This window comes from Ambystoma mexicanum, chromosome 2q, assembly GCF_040938575.1.
Source record: "Ambystoma mexicanum isolate Mex_15411 chromosome 2q, UKY_AmexF1_1, whole genome shotgun sequence".
Lineage (NCBI taxonomy): Eukaryota > Metazoa > Chordata > Amphibia > Caudata > Ambystomatidae > Ambystoma > Ambystoma mexicanum.
The window spans coordinates 606,873,180-606,882,461 of NC_090924.1; the positions used below are offsets into that span (position 1 = coordinate 606,873,180).

A 9,282-nucleotide genomic window follows, 5' to 3' on the forward strand; every position below is an offset into this window, starting at 1 on the left:
TGAACACTTATTTGCTCCTGATGAAGGGATGCATATTTTCCCCAAACACGTTGAGCTTTATGTATTATTGTGTACACCTTTGATTAAAAATATTACTTTTTAAAATACTGTTCATTTGTAAAAATATAAAGAAATGTTTACTTGATCTAGTATCAGAATTCCATCTAGCGACATCAATTAAATTACTACAAACTTCATTAACTTCTGACTGGTAGTCACCAGTAACGAAGGTGTGCAGGGGACGGGAGTGTCGCCCGGCAATTGTGGGCACTTTTTCTGTTTGCTATTAGTTTGAGGACATTTTAGCGTCAGAGTAATTTTTTCCTCCCATGCACCCACAAATTGAATAACCTTTTCTTTACACCTGCCGATTTTCATTATTATCAATTAAGGTGTGCACCAGCCTATTTCTGTTGCATTTCCTGGTTTCCTTCTGTGCTCAGTTTCTATAGACAGCACACCTCAGGCTTTTGTTTGCAGCAGGGACGTCATTTCACCAAAATGCCTGGGGTAGCGGAAGTGACATCACACAACCCTTGGCCCCTGATTACATCACAGGAAGTGATGTCATTTGACCCCACCCCGAAGTGATATCGCGGGAAGCGATGGAACACAACCTTTCACCCGTTGACAAAACAGGAAGTGGCATCACACAGCATTGTACACTACGAAAAATATGGTTACGATATCACTATAATGTGATGTACATTTCATACAAGAATGGATGGCCATATGTATCGTTAAGATCTGTGTGCATAGGCCCATATTACCAAATTACTGTGAATGCAAGCAGACGTCCGTGACCAAATGATAATGATGTGTTATTATATAGCACTTACGCTTAAGCACTTTATATAGAAAAATGTACACCCAATATCACCTGTGTTGGTACTCATTTATCGACCTCAGAAGGATGAAAGGCTGAGTTGAGGCGTTTAAGAACAGACTAAATCAGTGACTCACCCCCTGAAGTGTGCATGAAATAAACCTTTAATGAGTCTATCAATTATTGTGTAGAATTGCAGAAAGACACATAATTTGGTATTCCTATTCTTTCTTATTTAGGGTCAGTGCTGAAAGTGTTATACTTGTGGCACTCCTGTTCTTATTTTTCTTCTTTTTTTAAGGGGCCTGAACGAGAAAGCCAGCCACTCCATAGGTAAAGAGCCACATGGTGCTGGCCACAGCCCAGGAGCTTGCATTACAAACAAAACAAAAAAAATATTTTTTTTTAGAGGTCGCAAGGGAGACCACTGAGGTTGCAGTTGAGACCTCTGGCGACCCCTAAATGACATCCCTGGTTTGCAGTTCTTCAAGATTAAGCATTGCTTAAGCGTTGCTTCATGCCTTGTTTTGGACTAGACCGCACAATTTTTCATAAAAATGTCTTTATTGTGAGATGTACTGCCTTACTGAACGTAATGCATTGGCAAAGGACGTTTTAGTAGCAGTGTTTCCTTGGACCAATTTCTTCAGGTTTGTAGAAGTAACCAGGCTTCCATTAGCCCAAGGCCTGATATTATCGAGGTGGCAACTTCTGCTGATGTGGAATTCCAAAGCGTTCTTTGTTGTCTAATGTGAAGCGTGCACCCTTTTGAGCAGTCCTTCTCTTCTTCTTTGCCAGGTTCAGCGAGGACAAGATTCAAGACTGAAAAACCTATTTTTAAGTTTCTAGACAAACCATGGTCAACCACAAGCCCATAGATAACCATGATTTGTCCATGATTTCCCACATGATTAACCACTGAAAACCGCAGAGGGCTCAGGGACGGACAATGATTAGACATGCTGGAATGGTGTTCACGAAACATTGGTCATATACGGCTGTCCCTGATACAGAAGAGTTTGGATAACCAAGAACACTCATGAATAACCATGAACATTACTTGGTCTGGTATGTTATCTTTTTTCTGAATATATGTTGATTGTAATTTGTGGCTTAAAATGTTAAGTCAGCAGTGTCTGCTTAGTGCAGGTCCACAACTTTGAAGGACCCTAAAAATATCTTGATTACTTTAATGCATTGTGTTGTGGAAAGAAACATTTATATATGCACTGTGAACTATTGAAGGCTTGTATAAATGTATGTGGCAATGAAAGCATAACTTGCTTTGTGCAAAGGGTTGTGGGTATGCAAATAGGCTCAGTCCCGGAAATGTACATACAGTTCTCTGTTCTGCTAGCAGAGGCTCCTGCTACGCCCTACGTCGGATCCAATGTATGCCACCTGCTCACATTTTAGACTGTGACACAAAAAAGATTTCAATTTAGAAGAGGTTTTAGGGATGTAGGGAAAGGTTTATCATTGGGGTTAGGCTATTCATGAGTGTGGTTTCAGAATTGGGGTTTAGTCAAGGGATAGCTGAACAACAGTAACACAAATTTTATTGTTAACAGAAATTGATGTTTTTCTCCCAAACCTTAACACCTAACATTAAATAATCATATGCTAAAAAGAGATAAGTAAAATAAAAGATCTGTATCTGTCATGATTCGCCGTTTACGCCCCTTTTGGACTTCCTGGTCCATGGTGCACCGCAACGTTGGAGCCGGTCTCCTCCCAACATGGCCAGTGCCTCAGGCGCGTTGCGGTCGAGCGTTTGCGCTGGAGCCCTGGATTCCTAGAAAACAAGCACACCCCGCAGTGCTGCGCATCTCAACGCTCCCTTTCGAGTTTGCAACTAGTGTGCTCATTGTTTCCTTCCTTTCCCTTGTGCCAATTCTCTGATACTTTTCCATTTCCTCGTCCTTCCTGGAGTACTAGGAGCGGCCTGTCACCTTCGCCTGAGGCCGTTCATTTAATTTCCTCCTGGACCCCTATCCGCTCTTCGGCGCTCGCATCCACATCCCTGTACTCTGCGAGTAGTGCTTTTCCCTTCCTGGCTCTGCACTTATCCCGGATATTGACTGCTCATTTCTTACCTTCCTGGAATCCTGAGCTCTTGTCTTACTCTGAGTCTAATCGCGCTCCACACTGGATACGGAGGATCACCGGCCTAACCTGTATAAATCCTGGACGTCCCGGAATATAGAAAGACCTTCAAAGAAGAAGACGACAAAGGGCAAACAGCTAAGACCGGGGGCTGAGTGTGACAGTTTGAGATGCCAAGGACTTGATACTGAGTTCAACATGGAGGCTGCTGTCCAGGATCTAATGAGAGGAATGCAAGAATTAACAACAGAGGTTCAAATCCTCAAAGCCGAAAATACAGTGTTAAAACAACTTGTGCTTTCCGGAGACTCAGCGTTCCGGGAAAGTGCTCTGGTAGGGGGCATAGTGGAAAAATATGATGGTTCCTCCAAAACACTGTGATCCTTCCTTGATTCCTGTTTGGTGCATTTCACATTTGAACCCTATTATTTTTCCACGCCCTGGCCCAAGGTGGGATTTATAATATCACATCTCTCTGGTAATGCTTTAGCCTGGGCAACTCCCTTGGTGAATGCTCGAGATCCACTCCTGGACAATTATGACATATTTGTAGAAGCCTTCAATACCATGTTTGACCGCCTTGAACAAGTTTACAGTGCTCAGGAAAAGCTCCCGGAGTTCCAACAAGGGAACCAGGACATGCTATTTTATGTAACCCGCTTTAAGCAGTTAGCTAAAGAGGCCGATTGGTCCCAGGAGGAACGTTTTACCTTGTTTCGCAGAGGTTTAAATGACGAAATCAAGGATGAACTCGCCAGAGTAGCCCGTCCAAGTTCTTTCCAGGCTTTGATAGATTTGCCCTTCCAAATCGACTTCCGAATCCAGGAAAGAAAGGCAGAGAAGAGAAAGACAAAAACTGTTTCTCCAAAAGTTTCCATCCTAGCCCAAAGGAAATGACCACACTGCACTCTCCTGATCCTGAACCTACGCAATTGGGCTCCATGCAGGGTCAAATATCTTCACAAGAAAGGATGCGTAGGATCAATACTGGACTCTGTATGTATTGTGCCTCTGATAAACATCTCGTAAGGAATTGTCCTATAGCTCCACCAAGGCGTTCGGGAAACACCAGCTCTCGATCTTGAGCAGAGCACAGCTTCGGGAGAAAAATACTTGCTCCACTTCTGCTCCTTCCTTGAATTGCCCCTGATTGAATACTTTGGTGGTCCTGCAAACATCCTTGTCTACCGCCAATAAGGAGACTCATTCCATCCTGGCCCTAGTGGACTGTGGTGCCATGGGAATGTTCTTGGACCACGAAGGGACCTTGAAGCAAAATATTCCTCGTGAATCCAAGGAAACAATACAAGCTGTCAAAGGAATTGACGGGAAACCACTGTCTTCGGGACCCATAACCCAGCAAACCACAGAGTTGTTGCTCTCAATCAACAACCATCAGGAGACGCCTTGTTTGATATCATCAAGGCAGCACACTACCCCATGATTCTGGGGATGCCCTGGCTACAAAAACACAACCCATACATCAATTGGGCAGCCTGATCCTTATTTCTAGGCTCCGAATTCTGCCTGTCCCATTGTTTATCCCAAAACATGGTACAGACCATATCTATGGAACCGCAGATCCTCGAACAATCATCCATCTGTGTCTCCAACATTTCCCAAGTACCTGAGAACTAGCAACAATGCTCAGATGTATTTTCAACAGCCATTGTCCAATCACTACCACCCCATTGACCAGAAGATTGTGCAATCGATACTGAAGACTCTGCAGTTATACCATTTGGAAGAATGTTTATTCTTTCCGAACCTGAGAAAAGGGCATTACGGGAATACCTGGACACCAATCTTGCCAATGGAACCATTCGACCTTCTAAATCTCCAGCCGGTGCCTCCTTGTTGTTCGTGCCCAAGAAGGACATTAAGGAACTTCGACCCTGCCTGGACTATCGGGGCCTTAACCAATGCACCATTAAGGACCGTTACCCTCTGCCGCTCATTTCCGACATATTGGAAGCTGTTCGGGGTGCTGTAATCTTTGCTAAACTCGACTTACGGGGCTCCTACCATCTCATCCGAATAAGGGAAAGGAATGCGTGGAAGACCACCTTCAGGACCCCCTTTGGACATTTTGAATACCTGGTAATGCCCTTCGGTCTTGCCAACGCCCCTGCGGTGTTACAGTGATTAATGGACAGAGTCTTTCCGGATATGTTGTTTCTCTTTGTCATAATGTACTTGGATGACATATTGATCTATTCCAATGATTCCCCGTTACATCAGGAACATGTGACATCGGTCTTACAACGTCTACGAGAGAACAAACTCCTGGTTAAACCAGAAAAATGCATATTTCATGTCCAAACAGTTAATTACCTAGGGTTCGTTCTGAGTTCCAAGGGAATAGAAATGGACCCCGCCAAGGTCGAATCTATCCTTTCATGGCCAGCCCCTACAACAGTAAAACAGATTCAATCCTTCCTGGGACTCGCCAATTTTTACCGGAAATTCATTCCCACTTTTAGATCATGCGATAGGGGCTGTGCTAAAACAAGAATCAGAGGATAAGGCGAAACAGCCAGTCGCTTATCTATCCCGAACACTAACTCCCAGCGAGACCCACTATTCAGTCTTGGAGAAAGAATTGCTCGCCATTCGGCAAGCCTTTACTGAGTGGCGTCATTTACTGCTGGGTGCCAAATTCCCTGTTCAAGTGCGAACCAATCACAGAAACCTGCAGATCCGGCACTCTCTAGAGTGCAGGAACAGTCGTCAAGCTCGTTTGGCCTTTTGTTTTGCCCAGTATAAGTTTTGTATGCACCATGTCCCAGGAACTAACAACATAATCGCTGATGCATTATCCAGGTGTCCTGATTACGAGGCAGTTGAGGCCCGCGCCTTTCCAAAGATGTTTCCAGACACGATTTTCGTGGCTCAAGCCAACTCCTTATTGGAAAATATCCATGCTGAAACACCACCTTCTGATCTCTGGAAGGATTACATCAAGACAAACCAATGGACGTTAGTCGCTAAAGACGGCTACCTCTTCAAAGATAAGAGACTGGCAGTACCCTCACAAAAATTGAGAACCAAGATTATAAACCTCTGTCATGATACCTTCCATTCTGGGCATCGAGGCGTTACTGCTACTCTTTGCCACATTCAGAGACAAATTTGGTGGCCTAACATGATCGACGGAGTAAGGGTGTATGTCCAAGCCTGCCCTGTCTGCAGTCAGAATAAGTCTGATAATAGAAAACCTGCAGGTCTTCTCCATCAACCCACATTGCCAGAGTGTCCTTGGGAAATAATCGCTACCGACTTCATTGTGGAATTTCCCCCTTCTAAAGGGTTTACTACCATTATGGTTACCATCGATCTATTCACCAACATGGCTCACTTCACCCCTTTGTACAAGTTGCCTTCAGCACAAGAAATGGCAGGAATATTTTTGAAGCACATCTTCTCCATTACCACCCCCAGACCAATGGGTTAACAGAGCAAGTAAATCTGACCCTAGAACAATATTTGCGGTGCTTTTCAGCCAAGGTCCAGGATGATTGGTCGATTTTAATTCCAGTAGCTGAATTCGCCTATAACAATTCTGATCACTTTGCTATCAAGACAAGCCCCTTCTTCTGCAGTCAAGGTTTCCATCCATCTGTCCTGCCAACAATCCTTCCTCATTCCACCCCGGTTCCATCGGTCGATTCCTGTATTGAAAGACTGGTCAGGATACATAAGGATGCTAAAGAACATTTAGAAAAGGCCAGAATGGATGTCAAAAGACATGCTGATTCTAAACGGAGACCTGCTCCGTGTATGGAATCGGTGACAAGGTGTGGCTGTCTTCTAAACTCTTGCCTCGACATCTGCATCCTAATAAACTGGCCCCCAAATTCTATGGGCCTTTTTCTATCAAGGAGGTCATCAACCAAGTTGCATGTCGACTTCAGTTACCAGACTCCTGGAAGAAGATTCATCCCGTTTTTCACACTTCCTTGCTCAAACCTTATATTAAATCCACCAGATAAGCTTGTCCACCTAACCCTGTGCTTGTCAACGATCAGATTGAATTTGAGGTTTCCAGGATTTGTGACTCTAGATATAGAAGAGGTTGGCTACAGTACTTAGTGGAATGGAAAGGATATCCCCCAGCGAACGAACATGGGAACCATTCTCCATAATTAATGCCCCTCTCTTAGTGCAGAGATTCCATCTAGCTCATCAAGGTAAACCCGGTGGATCGGGGTTTAGGAGGGGGCATGCTGTCATGATTCGCTGTTTATGCCCCTTTTGGACTTCCTGTTCCATGGTTCACCGCAACGTTGGAACCGTTCTCCTCCCAACATGGCCGGCGCCTCAGACACGTTGCGGTCTAGCATTTATGTAGGAGCCCTGGCTTCCTAGAAAACGGGCACGCCCCTGCGGTGCTGCACGTCTCAATGCTTCCTTTCGAGTTCGCAGCTAGTGTGCTCATTGTTTCCTTCCTTTCCCTTGTGCCAATTCTCCGATACTTTTCCATTTCCTCTTCCTTCCTGGAGTACTAGGAGCGGCCTGTCTCCTTCTCCTGAGGCCGTTCATTTCATTCCCTCCTGGACCCCTATCCGCTCTTTGGCGCTCGCAGCCACATCCCTGTACTCTGTGAGTAGTGCTTTTCCCTTCCTGGTTCTGCACTTATTCCGGATATTGACTGCTCATTTCTTACCTTCCTGGAATCCTGAACTCTTGTCTTCCTCCGAGTCTGCTCGCGCGCCACACTGGATACGGAGGATCACCGGCCTTACCTGTATAAGTCCTGGATGTCCCTGAATACAGAAAGACCTTCAAAGAAGAAGATGACAAAGGGCAAACAGGTAAGACCGGGGGCTGAGTGTGACAGTATCCATAGATAGCAGGCAAACCAAGGTAAAATTACATTGAACACAATCAAGAATGATCACACATGACAATAGACAGCTGTGATTGGCTGTGTATACTCCTGTTACATAGTCAGAGCCCACAGATGTAACAACAGTGATTCATGGACAGACCATGGATATAAATACTGTCCATACAATTCAGTGGCTCAAAAAGGAGAGTAACGAGGATCCAAAAACGGAACCCTCCCGTCCCTTGCACACCTTATGTTAACGTCAGTATGACGCCTTGAAATTGACTTTTATCAAAATAAATTAGATATATATTCCAATGAACTTAAAATGATAATAAAATTTTAGAGAGAATGCAGTAATGACATCCAATGTAAAAGAGGATTCTTTATTCCAAACGCGAGAAACAGGGAAGATTCAATTCATTTGATTGTGGCTGACGCGTTTCGAGAAGTTCATTCTCTTCATCAAGAGCCCAGAATAATGAATTAAACACTGTAAATAAAGAAATATGTATAATCAGCTATTTGTAAACTCTCCACATAACCGCTACATGCTTTTAATGTTCAGCGTTAAACAAATAACATGTTCCCAAGAACAAATAAACAATTAAGTCGTCGTAATGCATTGTTTAAGGAAGCAAGGGTAAAATAAATGTACTGGCTCAACATGAACAGCACCTGTAAATAGTATCCAGAGCCACAAACTATCGGGACAAAGAATGGCCATTTTTCAAATGATAAATTGGAAATGCATTATAAATTACATCGGCATAGGTCAACTACCGAATAATTATAAATGAATAGCTTACCAAGTTTTACTGAAGACCTGTAATTCAGTGCATGTGGAAAGCCGCTAAATATGAGCGGGAAAGAAATTCTGAGTTGAATTCCAACATAGTTCATCCAGCGGAGAACAGCGGAATCTTGTGCACTCTAAAAGAAAAAGAGTGCGTGCAACTATAAGTGTTAAATGCCAAAGCGGCAGATATGGTGAGTGAAACAATGAACGGGCAACTACTCACCACTGCGGGATGCCCAATGAGTTCAAGGTAGGACCAACTATTACATCAAAGCGGTGCTTGCGTGGCACGCAGTCTAAGGATTCCAATATAATCCACACAGGGCTCGCTGGATCTATAGAGAAAAACAACGGCCCCTCAAAGTTAGTGTCAAAGTGACATGTAAGTATGCAAAGCTGAAGAGGCACGGCGAAAAATGCCTTGTGTTTCTAATAACTTACTTAGGTCTTGTGATAGTTGTAACATCGGCTGATGAATAGTGGGCTACGGAGTAGACGGAGCTCGTACAAGCCCCTCCAGCTGGGAAGATGTCCCCAGAGACTGTTGCTATGCGCGGGACGCTTGTACAGATACACAAGCCCCTCGCTGTTGCGTTGGTCCGTGAAGCAAGGAAGGCATGTGTAGTAATAGAGAACGGACTAAAGTGATAAATATGAGTAAGATAGCAAGTTGGGCACACGCTGGAAAGCTTAACCATACATGTCCACGCCCCTTCAGCC

General features: G+C 44.2%; 1 long non-coding RNA gene across 1 annotated transcript; it reads right to left on the reverse strand.

The window, feature by feature from the left end:
• Positions 1 to 8,121: 8,121 nt before the first annotated feature.
• On the reverse strand, positions 8,122 to 8,891 carry LOC138568993 (uncharacterized). The gene is made up of 3 exons (XR_011303042.1): positions 8,786 to 8,891; positions 8,573 to 8,696; positions 8,122 to 8,256 (listed from the first exon to the last, which is right to left on the reverse strand). It is a non-coding gene; the product is annotated as an uncharacterized lncRNA (long non-coding RNA).
• Positions 8,892 to 9,282: the final 391 nt, after the last annotated feature.